This window comes from Pelmatolapia mariae, linkage group LG20, assembly GCF_036321145.2.
Source record: "Pelmatolapia mariae isolate MD_Pm_ZW linkage group LG20, Pm_UMD_F_2, whole genome shotgun sequence".
NCBI classification, from domain to species: domain Eukaryota; kingdom Metazoa; phylum Chordata; class Actinopteri; order Cichliformes; family Cichlidae; genus Pelmatolapia; species Pelmatolapia mariae.
This window is the reverse complement of record NC_086244.1, coordinates 18135541-18155022: the sequence shown is the minus strand read 5'-3', so window position 1 is coordinate 18155022 and position 19482 is coordinate 18135541. Positions and strand designations below refer to the sequence as shown.

Sequence of the window (19482 nt, the reverse complement as noted above, 5' to 3'; positions counted from 1 at the left end):
TAGCATTCCTTATTACTGGCATTTGGTGAACAAATGCGGTGGATTTGTTGTAATTAAACCAGGGCTTGGCTTGGACTTGGAGAAAGATGCAGTAAAGACAACAGTTTATTTAGAATAAACCCCCCAGCTCCTGGGAGCTTCACAGGGGAACCTCCACACTCTAAATCTAGTTGCACGAACATATGAGGGGATAAAGTGGCTCTATTAAATTTGTTGACTCCTAAGATCCTCTCTGAAGCTGCAGCGTATTGCATTTGTTGGCGCTTCCATCCCTGCTAGGCTTCTCCACAGCTTCTGGGATTGAATCAGACAGTGCCCAGATCCTCACCATTGCATGAGATGAACACTATTGAATTGCTTGGCTTGTAGATCCACAATTCTAACTTCTTTAGACTATATTGAATTTACCATCCTGTGCAATCAATAATACTAAGTTTTGCAGGCAGTATTGAACTCTATCCTCACACATCTACTTGGTGGTTGGTTTCTCCCCGATTGCTCTGGAATCTGCAGGCTGTCACGCACAGAAGAACTGATTCAGAGTTGGCTTTTTAAAACAAGCTTCATAAAGCCATAGGAACAGTGCAGACTTAGCCACACAGTAAAACAAAAGGAGTGTGCACCTGCTTAACTTGTAGTTCAAAAAATAAAAGTAGTCACATTCTGGCTTTAGCAAGGATGATGGGTAGGATGATATTTATCAAGGTTTGTTGCAGTGCAGATATCGAGAACAAATTGACTTTTTTCCTATATGTAAAATAACTTAATTACTTTGATAATCCAAAATGGCTTCCGGTGTCAAAAAAGGCACTTTCTGGAACATTATTCTGTCCTCTGAAAGTCTGTCCATGATAGCAGTAGGCCTAGAGGGCAACAACAGCATAGCTGTGCAATGCTGTGGCATTCAGTGCATTGCGATTCACCATTGCCCCCTTGGGTAATGAAAGGCCTAATAAATGAATCCATCAGAGTGTCTGTGTGTTGCTCTCTGTGTGTATCTGGGATGCAGTCAGGCCCAGACGTGCCCAGTCTCCGGGCACACAGAGGAAAGGGATGCCATTGCTGGCAGAACTGATGAATGGGTGGCATGCCGCGCCATGACAAAGACGAATGTGACAGCCCCCATCTCCCAAAAGGGAGGCGGTACTCAACTACCAAGGGGAGATCATGTGATGCTGACCACCTCCCTTTCCTAGTTACATTCCCTACTGGCTATGCCCGAGGTGGGGGAAGAACCAGAGTAAAGAAGAATATCAAACTGAATCCTACCAAATGACTTCTTCCCTTATGTTCTTCTTATCAAGCATGGTGTACAGAAGTAATCATAAAGTCAAAAGACGTGGGCCACGATACAGTGTATTCATTACTTTCTGTCAAGTAAATGATGGAAATAACAAACGCTTCTTTAAACTATAAGTGCAGCATTTAATCATGGCTCTCGACAAAACAACAGGCTTAAACAAACACAAAGGAATTCATCAATAAATCTTCCTCGACCAGAATTGATGCCACAATCTGTGCGAGATAGTAAACAGTGGAAGGCCCGAAGCTCTATTTGGTTTTCAGCATTATTAGAGGTGGGAGGAAATTAAAGACTGCAGATCAATATCAATATTTGTTTTATATTACTCAGGTGTCCTTTGATTGCCTGCATGAGTGAGCGACTTGGAGTCTGATTTTGGTGTCTCTATCAGATAACTACTACGGTCTATTAGGCGGATCACTTATACTTAAAATGAAGAGGTTCTCGTACTTGTCCAAGTGCTTTTCAGTAATCACTTCTGTTAGAGGGCAGCTTATTATCATCAGATCTCAATGTGGGAAAAGGGTTATTGTAAAAAAAAAAATCTTCAGTGTTAATTGTAATTGCAAGTCAGTTTAAGATGCCATAATAGTCTAGTGTCCTACACAAGCATATGCATATATCTACTTTAATATATGGAGAGAGAATTATCCAAACAAAAGTGTTGCACTTTAATTGAGGAAAACCTCCTTGACCTCACTTCCAAACTCCTTAATAGATAGAGTCATTTTCCTTGTGGCAAGGAAGGGATGTGGGGGTCGGTTAACTATCCCCCTAAGATGGACCTTTGGTAAGAGGGAGAGAAGCAGTAAGTCAATGGGAAACTGAGATGATTAAGAGGCTTTCACTGTTAACAGAAGAGCAAGGATTGGTTTCTATTGCACCCTCCTCTTTTCATGGCCTGGTCTAGTGGACAGGCTGGTGCTACACGCTGAACAGAGCCAAGACTTGCCTATTAATAGACTATTGAGTGCTATTGATCCTTGGCTCGTGTGACACACAAGATACAATGAGCCATAGATCCCAGTAAAGAGCCGTGCCTTTCTTTTCACTTTACCACAATTGCATATGATTATAGGAGTCTGAAGATCAGTCAGAGAGGCCTATCTCTCTGTAACGACGACCAGAAGTGTGATGGTACCCTTGCTAAAAGCCGACTGCAATTTGGAAACTTTTGTCACAAATACAAAAGCTCTTGAACAAAATGGCCACAATCGAGACCCGGCTTTGCCTAGAGTGAATGCTGCCTCTCCATAATTTAATGGATATTTTGTGTGTGTGTTTTGGGTTTTTTTTTTGTATAAACCACTCAAACATGGGATATGTTTCACAAAGTGAAGATGCTTTCTCTTTGCATTCAAGGTGAGAACAACTCCAAAAAGCTGCTATACAATTACGGATAAATTAGAGGGATAATGATGAGGGGGAATGGTGGTTATATCAATAACCCCTCTAATGGTCAATTCCAGAATGCTGTCTGCTGTGTGCTAGATTTAGTGTAATGGATAAGGTGCCTGTTTAGCAGAGGCTTACTTGTCGCCAAACGAGGGAACAAACCTCAAATAGCCAAATTAAAAACTGAATAATAGATGAGCGATGCCAGGATGAGAGAGAGAAGAGGAGACAGCTGTAATTTCTACTCCTGGAAAAAAGAGAAGCCTTGGCATGCAATTGTTGATAATTTATAAGGGCACAGAAGAGAAATAGAGACAACAGATATACAAAGTGATATGAGAATCACCTTTACTGAAAGGCACTTAACAGTTGTTATAACACGTGGAAACACTGGAAAATCTTCCAAACATTGTAAATGCTGTTTTGATTAACATTGATTGCCAGTTTGTGTGAAAGACGGCCTCTTTTCGTGGGTTTTATCATTTTTTGCAGGAGCAGCAGTCTTGAATTGATGCAAACTTTTATTCTTTGTTGAAAAAACAAGGAGCGATATTGTTTTGGCAAAGATTTGTGCCAAATTGTTGAGTGAATGATTAACAAAAATGTGCAAATTGTTTGCTGTTCACAGGGTATCATTTTCAATCTGCATATGAAAGGCAAGAGCCTTTGAGTGCAAGAACTGTTCAATACTCTCATTCGCTTCCCAGAACACTGTGCCTGAGTGAAATTTTGACCTCTGTCTTGTGTTCAAAGGCACTCCCAGTACCTGTGGAGTGGGCTGAAAATGCAAGCGGGATGCCACAAATTGTAATGCATACAAAAAATTGTTTCCAGTATAAGAAAATGTTGCACCTAGTACAAGTAGTATACAGTAGCATTAAAAAAGAAGGGACTATGCACTACTACATAGTTGCCATCAAGACTTTTAATATTAGGAATTGGATTTATGTAACTCATGTTCCAGGTGTGTTTCACCTTACTGGTTTTCCAATAGTCATGATTTGTCTGCGCACCTGTGAGGAGGAAGAAAGCAGGATTTCCCTGCTTGCTGACTGGTGATGCAAGCTGATATGAGTGGGGGTTTTGTGATCACAGAATAGCCTCTGTGGTGAAGAGGTGAAACTATTACTGCACCATTGAGTGCAGGTCATTTGCCACAGCCACCTGGCCCTCTGATCACTCCTTGGAAAGAGCTATTCATAGTTTTCTGTGACATGTGACTGCTCGGAGACCCTGGAGGGCAAAACACTGTTCCAATAGGCCGGCTGGCCAATACTGGACACTCCAAAGAACAGACACAGGCCTGTCAATTTTCCATCTGTTTTAGGCTGGGAATATTTAGATCATCTTTCAAGAAAAGAAAAGAAAAGCTGGAAGTTCTGGGCAGTTGTGATCCACATACAGCCCTACATATAATATTCCAATCACTAAAAATAGCATCCCTGCTACAGATCCCCTTAAGGCACCTACAGGACTGTAAGATTTTAGCAATCATAAGTTTATTGCAACCCACACTGGATCTAATAAACTTGTCTACAACATCAAGTTTGATATACATTGCACAATGACAAAACCTTATAAATCACTGGCTAGAACACATGGCTTCAATTCCACCGCTATGTATTTCAGTGCTGGGTCCCACTGGAGCGGTCATAATAACAGCTGAAGGATGCGTTCAAACAAACAAGACGTCTGCTGCCACAACTAGATTTTCTCCTTTGTTGAAATCTCAAATATTTATTTTGCATACTTTATCTCCATCTTTGCATCTGTCTGTGGGTTTTGATCACTGTGTCATTTCATGCATTTGTTAATAGACTTAGGACAGTCCAGCAGTCATATACTGAAATGGTGATTCCAATATTTTTTGGTCTTTTTTCAGCCATTACCTCTTTTATATATATTAATCATTGTTTATATGCTATGGCCAAAAATCATGCAATATGTACATGTAGGAAAGATGAAGTCAAAATTGTTGTTTTTTTTATTAACAAGGCCATTAAATTTGCCACAAAACTTAAGCTATAACAGTTTGCAGTGATATTTTCTTTTAAAATGAAGCCAGTGTGGTAGTCCTAAAAAAACTGCAATTTGTCAAGTGGCAACTTAAGCCTGGATCCAAAGGAGTCATTCCCTGTAGACTCCCATGTTAAAATGACTAGTTTAACAGCAGAAATAATGAAGTTCATAGCCTAATACAAACACATATTCCTAAGATTCAGGGCTTCAGAACAAACCAATGGGGGATGTCAAGGTGACTACATCAGTCTTTTCTGTACAGTGTATGGTGGAAATGTGTGAAATGCTCTGGAGAAGGAACAGTCAGTACAGTTTTGCCGCTGCATTTGTCTTGCGGGGTTTACAGATATGTGTTTGCATTCACTTTAGCTGTGAACAGTACAAGTAAAAATAACCACTGCCACAACTAGAAATAACTTGTGAGCACTGGAAAAAGCTGACTAGGCGTTCATTTAAGGATGTGATGTGATGAAAACAATAAATACAAGATGGACTAGTCACGTCCCCTGATTCTCAGATATTCAGAAAATATTTTGTAAAATTAAAAGTTAAAATAATTTAAAAAACCCTCTTTGTACACTACGTTTTTGAATCTGGATCCTCTTTCCAATGACAGGTGTAATATTGAACAAATGCTCAAACTGGGACAATAGAAGTATGTAATCATGTAAGTGATTGTCCTCAAAACTCTGAATATTTTCCAAGTCAAATCATTGTCATATATTCAGACTTTTTTTTAAAGTAGGAGGTCATGTTTTACAACAGGAATTTCAGGTTTCTATCCCAGACCTAGACCTTCTGTTTGAGAGCCCTGCCTTCATGTAACTTCCTCTCTCAAGTTAGAGGAAGTATTTCAGATTCTATGTGCTGATGGTAGAAAGCTGGCTACTGCTACAAAGGAGTATAAAATCAGAAATACCTTCAACTGATGATTGGATTCGTGAGTTTTGACACTGCACAGTGAAGCACCATGTTTTTTTTAAGGGAAACGTCAAACTTGCACTTGCCTGTACAAATATTCCATAACTCTTTCACAAGTTGCACGTTGTAAACCACAGAACAAAGAAAGGAGTGTGTAATATATGATTCAAGGATGGTAATGTTGTTTTCAGTCCCATGTAAAATTTATTTGAATTGGTTTATATAGTACATTGATCCAAGTTCTTGTTTTTATACTTTTATGTTCTGTACATGTTTACATCATGTCATGTTTAAATGGGACGCTATCTCATCAAAGTTTCAGTGCTGTTCAAAGAGCTTGAGAGGAAAGGTTTGTAATGGAGAGGCATTGAGATGGGATCTCAGCAGCATGTTGGTGAAGAAGGCCTGCTGGCTTGCCAGCTCATACACACAGATGGACGGTATGTCAAGGGAATCTCACACACACTGATCAGAGGCTCCCCTCCCGTCCCGCAGTGGGAGGAAATGGGACTGAACGAGAGGAGGAAGAGCGAGAAAAGGAGTTAATCACCGCACTAATGCTGCACTTCATCATCGTTTCCTGAGCCCGCCTGCTCACCCTCACTGCCAGCGCTTGACTGTCTACACAGCGCCCCCTGGTTTTACTTTTAACTATGGCAGTGTTTAATCCCACAGTTTGCTCATCACTTAGAGTGAGTGGAGCTCAAGTAGGATAGCGTGTTTATGGAAGAGACACGCAAAGCACCAAATGAAAGTTGTTGATCCTTGAAGGTGATTCAAGTGGACGCCGATAGGGAGAGGATTTGGACAGACCTTGGCTGTTGTGCATCTGATATTTATGCAGGGCAGAATACTTTTCGTGCTTTTCCATGCATGCATTTGACACTGGTCCTTTGAGAAAGAATATTTATTTTTGAAAAGGCCCACATGTGGTGTGCTGACCCTGTGCTATGCACCAGCCTGTGTGACAAGTATGTGTGCACAAGTACAGACATATATTTTTAGAAGTGTACTTGTCTTAGTGTGTGTTTAAGTGCATGTAATATGCATGCTGTGCCCAGAGATGAATCTGAGGCCGACAGTGAAGGTGAGTGAGTTTAAGCAGGCTGCTCCTTTGGGATTTTGTTCCATTGACAGTTACAAACAGGATCTTAGGAAGTGCTGCTGCGCATGCCCGACTACAGGGTTGGCCACTAAAACATACGTCCAAGTGCAACATGCATAACTCATAGTCTTGCTGCCACATCCGTCCCACTGCCCCAGCAGGCACTCTCAGACTATATCAACCACCACAGCCTCTTAAACCCATTTAAGTCTGCTGGATAAAACACTGTAAGTCGCCATTCATGCCCAAGGTAATGCACAAATCCTGTCTTTGTCTTTGACAAATGCAACTACTTACATATACCTCAGTTGAGATCTTTGCTAAACTTGTGTGCTGTATAGCTAAAGCTACCAATCTGTCTTTTATTTTGCTTTAAAAGCCAAAATGTCTGCTGTTATTTTCACAGTTTGTGATAAAATAGCCTCCAAAGAAAAACAACTGCCATAAACCTCTATTACTTTCAGTTATTCCAAAACAAAGTTTTGTCTTATGTTTACTTGGCTTTTCTGCACATCAACTTACCTGACTGGTTCTAATCTACTACACTGCATATGTGCAGAAGGGTAACAGTCTGCTTTTCTAAATTTTAAAGCTAACATGCCATACAAGTGACAGTACAAAGGAACAAAGACTGTCTTTTAAGATGTGTCCATACAGTAGGCGTTAGCACGGCTGCAGCGTGGTATGGTGTGACGGTGTTTTGTGTGTGTGTGTGTGTGTGTGTGTGTGTGTGTGACTGTGAGTGATAGAGTGACAGCCACATGACAGGACTGAGCTGTGATCACAGCTCTGTTGAGGAGACACCGTTGGCAGTGCTTGGCTGGATGCCTGTCAGTTTGTCTATCTGTCTGCTTTCTGGTCATACCGTAGGTACACATACACAATGACACACTTTAACATACCTGGATTTGGGCTTAATGGGCTCCTGTCTTTCATACCCACATTTCCACACAAACACAGTCAACAGACTGGTGGTGAAGATGCCACGGTGCAGTGATTTCAGCTTTGGTTCCACATCACCTCCTGCTGATGGTGGTAATTAATTGATGAATGAGGTCAGATCAGAGATATCCAGGCACATCTCTATTCGGTTACAACCCCATCTCATCCCTGAGCTCACCTCTCTGCCACCCCCAAGTTGTTTTCTTAATGCGCAGTGCACCACATTCCCTCTGTGCTCATCTGCATAAGACCTTGGGATGAATGTTAACGATGTTTAATTAGACAAGACGTGGGATGGATGAGTGGATGGAGGCAGTGAGGCCAGGGTGTTGCTGCCCCCCGTTGGGGGGAGAGAACACATAAAACTCGCATAGAAACCGGTAAGCATGTACACACATATGCACTTGATGAACAATAAATGACCATTAAAAGGCCAAAAGCTACAGCTGAACATGACCTTACATGCGATTGGTGCATTCTAAGTTGTGCTATGAGCTCCCCATTCCATATTTCACTAACATCAAGGACATAGACCCCTCGTTGTTTAATGCAATATAAATGAAGCATTTCTAAATGCAGTATATTTCGAGGATATTATGTCGTGGGTAGTAACTGCCATTTATAGTAAATCTAATTAACCAAACTTTTATTTCTCACAGGATTTCTGTTTGGAGTCAACTCTTTTCTTGTAAAATGAATTAGCCCAACATTCAGTATTTCTGGAAATTTCTTCCTGAATTCCCCGTCTCTGTTTAGAGACTTTCTAAAGTAATGTATAATTACTTAAACAGAGGGTTAATTGATAGAGTAGTGATACTATACAAAATGTTATTAGCTTTACCTTTTTGGGACTAATTAAACTCCAGCTTATTAAAATTTCTGGTCCACAATTGCTTGACTGAACATTGGGATCAATGCTAGGTGAGAGCACTGCGATCCATGCCTGAGGCCAGGAGGCTGGCTTCTCATGCTTATCTAAGACACTGAGAAAACGTTCCTGTCCCAGCTCGCTCTGTATAAACATTTCCACTACACTGATCTGTGAAAGAACATCAGGAAGCAGCTTACTGTAGGGTAATCCAGTAAATGATCGGCGTGTCATTTCGACTGTACAGCCATTGCTGAGATAAGGGGATGCAGATGTTTTCTCGCTAGCTGTTCCCTGATGAGGTGTCATTATCCAAGCTTGGTCTCAGACCTGCTGTTTTCAGCCCATCTCCTCAACTGGGTGACTGACTGTGGACTGGATGCAAAGGCACACTCGCATGTGCACTTTGTGTCTATTGCTCTCTGCTGTCTCCTCCAGGCTTGTGCTTATCTTGTGGTCACGGCCAGACAGAGACACCTGCGAATGCTGTGGATTAGCATGCTGCCTGGGGTAAAGCATTTAATGTGTGCCCCAAGGATCTTGGGCTGAAGGCAGGCTGACTTGTGAGGCTGACGCAAACTCAACGGAGGCATCTTAGGGTCTAGGCTAGGATCGTTGACTTCTCAAAGCTGCGACATAAAGCATTCGATGAAACGGCCATTTGAGAGACATGAGTAAACATGCTTTGATTACAACAGAGAAAAGGGGAAGTTGTGTTTGTTCTCTTAAAAGTCGTGCTTAAACAACAACAAGACTGCTTGTTCTCCTTTGTGTTGGAGATGCCATGTTAAATCTCCACTCTTAATTAATTTGGAGAGCGCAGAGAGGGAGCGTTTGTCACCCCTGCTCTTGCCTGTTAGTGCTATTTGTCTCTGGGTGACCTTTGATTTCACACTGCATTGGTTTTCTCCTGTTATGGACAAGATGCGGTTTTTGCTGACAACAGAGGAAACCTTATCTTTTAAATAAGTAATTCCTCAACTGCTCAGTGAGTCCACCAGCAGCAAAATATTGGGATTGCGGAAAAGGCGAGCACAGAAGCTCACTGGGGAAAAGATCTCCTCTCTGTATATGCTGTATACATACCTTTGCCTTACTCATTAAAAATTCCACAACAACAAAGTGTTTGCAAAAGGCTTTCTACACAATAGTATATAGGTTTCTGTGTGAGAGTGTATGAACAGCCTTTGGCTTGGCATCTGCTCTGCATGCGAGAGGGGCAGGTTTATCGTTGTATTGTTGAGGGGTTTAGGCAGTGACACAATAGCCCCAGCCAGGCCTTCTTGGCACCAGCTGTGGCCCAAAGCTTTAGGCTTTTGGGAAGAGAACATTGATTGGGGTGATGGTTGGAGTGACTGAGAGGTGGGACGGATGAGGGAATTGCAAGGGGATGGATGTGTTGGCACTTGGCTCTGTGGGTTCTGGCTGGGTGCTGGAGCAGTCTCCAGTAACATTGATGCATGGCCATGAATTATATTATGCCTTGGCAGCTGCTTACTCCCAGATTCATCTCAGCAGTCATTGGGTTATTTATTTATTTGTTTCCACAATTTGTCAAAGAATTCCCATGCAAGAGAAAAAAAACTACCTAACAAGATTTAAAAACGAGGCAGATTTAGAGTATTTAATGAATAGGTACTTTTTCAGATACAAACATTATGACAGTAATGTAAGTTTAGGCGTGGTACCTAAATTCTGACAGAATACCTAGTTTCTAACTTGATGCCATAGATTTTTTAAAAAGTGCAGCGACGCACATGACAGTTTTCTCAGAACCTCTCATGAACACCTGCTTGGAAACCTGCCTGGATAACACCTCATTCAGTAGCTGCCTGCACACTGTTTGAGATAGAAGTGATGCTTTCGGCCCTTTGTGTGACTCTGACATGGCTGTTCGGACACCTTTGTTCTGTGAGGAGAGGCCCATTCACAGTGTGCCCAGGGAACAAATTGAATCTGGTTGACAATTAATAGCCAAGCGGCATGTTTAATTAAGAGCATGTAGCCAGCGAGAGACATGAGGGAGATAAACAGAGGAGAGCTGCACAGAGCCAGACTGGGCTCACAAAGGAGCAGGCCATTGGAGCGGCTGGTTGATCGATTCCCTACCGTCTGCGAAGGCAGCCTTCACAAAGAGCATTCTGTGCCTCCCCTCTCAACGGGCTGAACTTTTAGAGGGGAGAGATGTGAGACTGATAATGCACACAAGGCAGATGGGAGTATGCAGATAGAGGCGAAAAAGTTGAGGAAAAGTTTGCTTGGTGAAAACATCTACAAGTGAAAATCTATACAACTGCACAGACCCACTCCAGCATTTGATAGCTTCACTTTGGGTAAAATCACCTTGAACATGATTATTACTGGTGTTGAGTAGTCACTGGCTGTGTCTCATGTGGATGGATAGTGTTACATACATGTCTGGCGCTGGAGTCTGCTGTTAGGAGACAAAACATTCATGCCAGCAAGCTGGTTTGACTTCAGGCATCTGTGACCTTCACAGTCCTACATTCCCGTTATTGTAACGTGAACACAAAGCGGCAGAGAGCCAGGAGAGAGAGAGTCGGGGAGAGAGAGGGGAAGAACACTTGACAGCTTGTCTGATAGGCCAAACAATACCGGCTATGGCCAGGCGATGCTTTGGACAGATAGCTACACACACACACACGCACTCACACCCACTTCAATTAAAGGGAGCCCTCCTCTAGAACTAACAATCACATCATTGTCAGTGAGATGTCAGGAGCTGAGAGGAGATAAAATGATAGCAGTTCACGTGAGGATTTGACTGGTGCTATATGTGCACTTGCCTTTGCATTCGGTGTTCTTATACGTGTTTTTTTCGCCTGGATGTGTGTGCGCTGAGAGGCGAACAGAGAGATGACAAGAACAGAAAAGGAAGTTGCAGGAATGTAACTGCTTCGTGAAAGAATTAAATGTGTGTATGTGTTTGCGTGCTGTGCCGACGGTGTACACCAAGTAGCAAAAGAAGATAAAGGCATGGGTCTGACAGACAAAGGGTGATCCTTCCATACTGATTAGTAGTTGGGTGGGGGGAGTTTCTTCTGGCTAATTGGCCTGAGCTGGAGATCTGACCGTTTGCCTTGGTAAAATTTCCAAACTGTCTTGTCTTCGTGTCTTTTCTCATTGTCTCAAAAGCAGAACATGTCACTTTCTGTGGATGGACGTGACAATTGGGCTCAGTCTTTTAGTCTTTTTCTTTTCAAAGCATTCACAGCAGTCAGATTAAACACATCACATTTTGCCCTTTTACAACATCTTTTGCTTCATTCTCTCCTCCATCTCTTTCTCCTTCTTGTCCTTCACCTCTTCTCTTCCTGCTTGTAACATGGTGAGCAAGCTTGACTTTATTGTCACATGTTGTCCTCGTATCAGAACTTTCTGCATTCAGTCCATTTCACTATGTAGTTGAACAAAGATTTTTACTTTTAAAAAGCCAACATCTTCTCAGCACAGCAAACGGTTACTTTAAACAAATGTGCACCACACGCTCAAAGGCAAACGTGGAAGATGCTGCCAAAGGAAAACTGCAGTTCTGGAGGAAGACCTGTAGGTGGTTCTGGGAGGCATCAAGGATTGAAAGTTAAAATTGGTTTCATGCAAGGGTGCACCAGTCATTTGGCTGCACTGAATAGTGGAATTCAGAGTATAATGTGGGCATTAATTGATTTTGGAGCTGAAATAAATAGGCTCTCAGGATCACATGAGACAGAATTCTGCTCATTTGTGCCTTTGAGGAAGACGTGAGAATCTCTCAGCCGCTTTCCGCTCGTCTTTGCCTTTTTGGATAGGTCCTACAGTTACCCTAAAATGAAAGCTGACATCAGTTGATTGATATGAAGTGAATGGCGACCTTCTAGATTCCTCTCTCACTTCTTTTATGCATGATTCCATTGCTTCTTGACTTTTGGAGGGGGGAAAAAAAATTTATGATATTTAAGGATATAATGCTCAGATTCTTACAATGTTTCCACCGGGAGAACTCACACCTCAATTATATTTAGATGACATTTAATGCCCTCTCAGTGGATTTTCACCAGAATATCTTTCTCTCCCAAAGCATAGGAATGCAACAAATGTAACATTTATGTCTGCTCGCGATCAAATCGTGAAATTATATTAGAAATCACACAGACCTGCTGGCTGTTGGCTCACACGGCACTTCCAATATCTGCTGTCTACCAAAGCTGGAGCATCTGTCAAATGGGGGGGAACAAGAATAAGAAAGAGAGGAGACACAGAGAGAACCCTCTTGTCTAGTAAGTTTGACTGCTCCTGCAGGGTTTTTTTTTTAACTTTTGTTGGCAAGAAGTTGGGTTTTGAGGAGGAGGATAAAAGTTCGCCAACAGAATGGGGTAACAGCCTGGAGTCTCTGCAGTGGGGCTGGGGTAAGGTCAGCATCACGGAGACTACGCCACTCTCCGTTCTCCTTGGTTGGGCTGTCAGCGGGAGGGAACAGACATCCTGCTGCATAGCTGATGAAGAGGACATGCAGCGCGGACGCCAGAGGTCAGACAGCCATGGGGTGTCAGGAAGTGAACCTGGCCACTTCCCGCCGCGCCCTGAAGCGAACCACCACAATGCATCTGCGTTTTTGCCCTGTTTACCAAGGTAGCGCTCCACATTTCCACCAAGCCTCAAACATATCTTAGAGTCTTGCCAGAAGTTAGAGCCTGCAGGGAAAGAGGGGGAGCGATAGATAAAAGAAGAAAGAGGTATAATAGAATTATTACACAAGACACATCTCTCAAGGGTACAGCAGTAGGTGGTCCCATATGGGCTTTACATCAGCAGGCACACACATCCATAGCAACAGCCACTGGGTCACAACGCACACAAATTGTGGCTGGCAAAGATGGATGTATTTCATCTCAGTCAACTTTATGTCCAGTTCACTTTTTGTCAGACACCACATGCTGCAAATCCATTCCCATACCAGCTATTTTTTTTTTACTCTTCTAGGTTTGTCTTGTGCTTAGCTGTACACCAGTGTCTCTGCTTTCCTCCTTCATTTGTCTTTTGTGATGATGTAGCCTCCTGTGGGAGGCGGTGGCTGACCATTGTAGTCCTTCAAGGCCAAATAATTACATCCTCTCAATGAACATCCAAGACAGCAGCTCTAGCACCAAAGCCAAAACAATCCTGCCTTCTGCCAGCTCTTTCTTGGTCCTGGTCGTCTTCTTTCTGTCACACTTTCCCTTCATCTTATAGCTTTTGGGATGCACAGTATTGAGAATAGCTGCTTGACTATGGAATGAATATAATCATAATTGTTTGGGTTGATATAAAGATCATTTATCACTATCACTCATCAACTTTAAAATCATAATATATTCTGTTAAATTAAAAGTTTTTTATGGGTTCATTCCCTTCAGCTCTAATAACAGTCAGCTGCAGAGGTAAACAATGAGAGGCCCAGGTGGTAACTGACTTGCGGGCATCAGGAGACCTGGAGTGAAGCCACTGAGGGAGACTTATAGGGCTGAGCCTCCTCTGGTTCGACTGGCAATACCTTGTTACGACTTTCTTATTGATCTTGAACAGCTTGTCTAATAGATGCAGGTTAAATAAAGGTTCTCTACCTACCTTGGTTGGAGGTGCATTAAACGATTAAAATTGGGACTTTTAGGGATAGCACGTGACTAAAATGTAGTAATATTAAAGCATCCTTATTTTTTGTCTTGTCAAAGTCTGTCATAGTTTCTCAAATAACGTAGTGAACTGAGCTAGTTAGTATATTTATATTTAGGTAGTATAGCTTTTTTCTTTGCTTTCTTTGAATGCTGGTTAAGTGTTGCTGGTTCTGTGTTTATTGTAATTGCTTTTTGCAAAATTACTCCTTAATTCTGAAAACTTTTGTGGTACCGATCAGCTTTGATGGCAAACACCTGTTCGGTCTTTGCGATATACAGATACTGACTGACATATTAAAGGAAAAGGGAAACATTAAGCCACCTCATCACCTTACATACACACACACATTTCCCCTGAGGAAAGACTCGTCTTTCTCCGCTGTTGTCACTTATGCTCGGTCTTGTTCTTGTGCGTAACTACAATATAGTGTACAAAAGTGATATAGTAAACAAAAAAGAGAGTGCTGGCAGAGCAGCTGCTGTAGGTAACATTGATTGTGGGAGCAGGGAGGCGTTGAGGAGTGAGTCTCCCCAGGAGAATGCCTCCTATTTCAGAACAGTCTTATGACCAGCATGCCGAGCAGAAATGTGAAGAGAGGCATTGACCAACTACTGGAAAACATCTAAGCTATCCAGGATCAATGTCAAATTGATTCCAGAACTATGTATAATGTAGGCCAGTGGACAGCTTGTCTCGCTCTTTCCACCTCCTGTATGGCTGCGCTTCAGGAGCTGAGATGGTACATAGCAAGCTAGATGGACAAACAGAACAAAATCGCCTGAGGTGTGTTTTAAACACATAGTAAGCCCTTTTGTGGTAAAGGTGTTCATGTGTGCTAAGCAGCTATTCCTCACAGAAATGTGTTGTGCCATGGTCATGCACCTTTTGCCTTAAATCAGTCCGTTACATCAGTTGCCAAAGTTTAAGGATAGTTTGAGGTTGTGGGTACAGCCACTGCAGAACAACTAATTTGCTCGTCACAGTGGATTAACAGAGTGGACACAGTGTGACTTCCACCCTTCCCTTTCAGAAGGGAAGCCCCATGCAGGTTCTAATGAGCAGTATGCTGGAGAGGGGATTTTTTAAACCTAACACAGTACTCATAGGACAGCCTCACCCCTCTTCAACAGATGCCAAGTGCAGCTGTCAACAGCATCATACTATTGTTGTTTTTGCTTTCTGAACTCTCTCATCTGTCTCTCTCGTACTGACCATTTGTCTTGATAGCAGATCAACTGCATCCTATTATGAGACATGCTCAGAAAATCTTAAAGGCAGCTGGAGGTTAAAGTTGGCTCAGATGCATTCATTCTACCTTACCACTTTTCCTCTCTTAAAAGAGAAATGTGGCTGCATGAGATTACATGGATACAGTGTGTAATACGTTATTGCCAGTGCATTAAGAATTCATGAATTATAAATAAAAAAAAACTCAAAATGATTCAGCTAAGGTACGTTTGCTTGCAGAATTGAACCAAATCACACTTTTTTAATCACCGATATACGTCCGTACTTTTCTTGTTTTAATGCATTTAAACTTCAAACTTTGTTTTTACTCTGTCCTTTTTAGTCAGTTTCTACTATCTAAATTTTCAGTAACTCTACTATCCGCTTTCTCTTTTCTGTTATCTAGTGCTCATCTCTGTCTGTAACTAATTGCATTTTTTTTAATTTATTTTCATTTTTTTTGGTCTAAACTTGTGATAGCTGGTACTTTGGCAAACTCCTTCCACCCTCCCCAAACACCAGCCAGTGCATTTGTGCCTAGTCCTGGACAGGTTGGTTTCCTGGGCTGCCCTGGAGGAAATATCAGATGACCTGGCACTCCACAGTAAAACCCAGGTCATCAGGGAGGGCTCCTCTAACCATATCCCTCCCATGCCCCCCCCCCCCCCCCCCCCCCCTTCATTCACTTCCTGCTTTCAAGTGTAGGGCAAGGTCAAAGCTTTGAGGATGCATTCCCCAGACTTCACCATGAGGCAGGCTGGAGGCGCTGTGCTCTGCTCTCTAACCAGACTTTGCTCCGTCTATTCTTTCACATCCTCTTGCTCTCACATATTCATTTCATTGGCTCGGGCTTTTACTGCAATCAATACTGTTGCTAAAGTTAGTTTTTCTAATACAGCTATTCATTAAGTGCATTTTCATTAGTGTCAGTAGAGAACCAGTGTAACTGGAATAATGGATAAACATATGCTGTAATTGTTGAATCCTATTTTTGGGGTGATGAAGTCTGGTTTTAAATAACAGAGCTCACCCCCCCCCCCCCCCCCCCCCCCCCCCAAAAAAAAAGTCATTACTCTGTTTTTACATAATGCCTAGTAAATTGTGGGTTTTAAAAACTAAGACTCAATTCTCAGACAATGATGTAACTAAGGGTATTTTAATGCAGGAGCTGCACAGAATAAAATGCACTTAGAGTTTTGTCCTCCCAGCTTTGTATTGTTTCCAGCCCTCAATTTTTCTGTCGGCACAAATGCTCTGTGGATGCGGAAACAAGAGCGAGGCATTATGAATGGTGTTTAGAGACAGGTGTCTGATCTGTCCTGAGATAATGACAAAAGACTCCTATCTCCCTTTCTAATGGAACAGCGACAGTTGTTTCAAGTAATCAGGCCTGTCATCCAAATGTTGAAGTGCTGGTCCTCTCAACACCTCTCTTTTCTTTCCATAAATCAAAGTTGGTGGCAATGCAGGAAATCAGAGGATACAGCAAAAACAATCTGGCAACAAGTTCTTCCAGAATAGTGAATCCTCTCTGAATATCTCCATCAAACACAGGGGTCATCTTTGTCTGACTTTTGTGGAAATAAGAAAGGGCAAGGGTAAAATCCATCTAATCAGCTCTACAAACAGTTCCCATAAGATTATCACTGCATCTAATTTTAACATCATTCAAATAGGGGATGAGCCAAATAGTGAATATTTTTTTCTGAGAGTTTACTGCTCCCGCTCCCCTTTCTTGGTCCAAAGAAGTGAAATGGGATGAATATGTTAGTGTCATCTCCCATTTCAAATAGGTAGACATTTCAAAAGATGATTCTCTCTGGAGAAAATGTTATACCTCTAGAGTGAAAAATATCATTTGAAAAGCAAGACAGTAAAAGCCAGTCATCTCAAAATGAAAATTTTCTCATGGTGGCTTTCCTTTTCACCTCAACGGTAATGGGAAAGAAAAAAAAAAGGACAGGGGGTGAGGTAGGAGAGGGTGGGTGGATGCTATAAGAAGAGAGAAATAAAGGGGAGACACACTGATGAGTACAGGAGTGACACCGCTTGAGGAGCATGTTAATAACGTGTCAGGCACAGACAGGTAACCAGTAATCAGGCCTTCTGACTGTAACAGGGTAGACAGAAACACACACACCCGCACACACACGCACACATAAACACCCTCCTCTCCATCTCCATCAGCCCTGAAACTGTTAGACTGCTCCGTCATGTTCTGGGGCAGCCCCCTCTGCTAACAGTGTGTCGCAGCTTTTACAGAGACAAAAGAAACAAATGAGATGGCTGGGTTACAACAAACAGCTCCGGGTTGTTCTTTCCCCTGGAAAATGAAAGACCCTCTTTTTTGCAAGTACAGTGTCAATTAGAGGTGGTTTTGCTCCTGCTCACTCTCCAGTTCTTAGCTTTTGCTGATTGGCATTTATTTAGATCAGGCTCAGAAAAAAAAGTTGCCTTAATTCAGGATATGGCAAATACAGGAGTACAGTACAGTATATTTTAACGACACCAGGAGGTAAAATGACAGCAAAGATCATGTCAGTAGGGAGGGTGAGGCATAAGCCTCATGCAAGTACAAACAACCTTGCACGAGGTGGATTCTGACCTAAGCGGGAGAGTGTGGATGGAGCTGTGTGTACAGAGAGCCTCCTCTGAATATTTCCCTAGTGAGAGAGCGTAGGCCAGAGGCAGTAAGGTCAGCAGATAGAGTCCAGAGCCAATTGACAGCTGCTGGTTTGACTTTGATACGCCATCAGTGCTCAGCACAGCGCTTGCCCATTTCCCCCTCCACCCCTCTTGCACTAACCCGCAAGTGTGTTTGCTCAACCTGAACGCATGCTAACCTCTCATTATGCCGCCCATGCAAACTTTGTCTCCTTGCAGCTGTTTAATGGCTGCACGTCTGTTTTTGTTTGTTTCCTCACCATAAGATTATTGCACCTTTATGGCTGGTCGGGGGGTTGGAATAATCCCTGGCATCTGTTCAGAGAGGGAGGGGTGAGAAAGAGCCAGAGGAAGGGCCATGCTTCTTTCTTTCTTTCTTTCTTGTTTGTTTAAATTTTTCTAAATATGGGACCATGTGGCCCTCTATTTCATCCTCTGCGACTGAGGCTAGAGCTGCGGCTGGATTTTAAAGACAAGAATGATGGAAAGGGCTTCGTGCTAACAGGCACAAAGGTCACTGAAGGAGCTTTTTGTTGCCGTTTATAACTCCCAGAATGAACACAAAATAACATCACAGGCATGTTAGTCCAATTTAATGGATGCAGAACAGTAATGCCTTTTGATACCTGGTTAGTTTGTGTTTTTTCTTTGAATATTGTAATTGTTGTTGTTGGCTCAGCACACATTCTCTACATGTTTTGGTGTCTATATAACAAGATTATTTGCTCATTAAATCAACAAGGTTGTCACTGTCTGCTCTTATACTTTCAATGCTGTTTTATTTTTCTGTTGCATAGCAAAAGTTGCCTGAGCTCCTTTAGAAAAGCCTCATCTCCTTTCTGTTATTTTATTAATTCAAGATGCCATCTTGTCATGGCTTCTGTGCCTCCGGTCGTTATGGCAGGAGAACAAGAACTTAATCAACAGGGCATTATCTCCCAGTGTGCACCTGGAGGCAACAGTGCCAGTCATGCTACCACCCCTTTTTTGTTGGTAACCCTGACAGCCTGGAAACCCCTCACACCACACACCCTGCAGCATCCCCATGGGCTATCGCCAGTGTCTGTGCCAGGTCACACTTGTGACACGGCCTTGAAGGCCCAGTTGGTGCCTTCTTGCAGTGGTGCATATTTTAGAATTTTTATGAATTTGAAGAGAAAACGATGGAAGAAATGAAGAAATGGTCCTGGTTTATGTGATTGCTTTATGCTGCCACACACTGGATGTGTCATATTTTTCCAGTTTGCACTTTTGAAACAGCTGCTGCTTTTGTTGACATTATTGCCCCGTGTGGACAGGTGAAGTAACAGCATGAAGTCCCAAAGGAAGCTATTTTCAAACCCTATCCTCACAAACCAAACAAGACAATATCTTAGAAACACATTT

General features: G+C 42.4%; 1 protein-coding gene across 12 annotated transcripts in view; it reads left to right on the top strand.

Moving 5' to 3' along the window:
• Positions 1-19482, top strand: part of camta1a (calmodulin binding transcription activator 1a) — a 282069-nt gene that overhangs the window by 102084 nt on the left and 160503 nt on the right. The window lies entirely within an intron of this gene.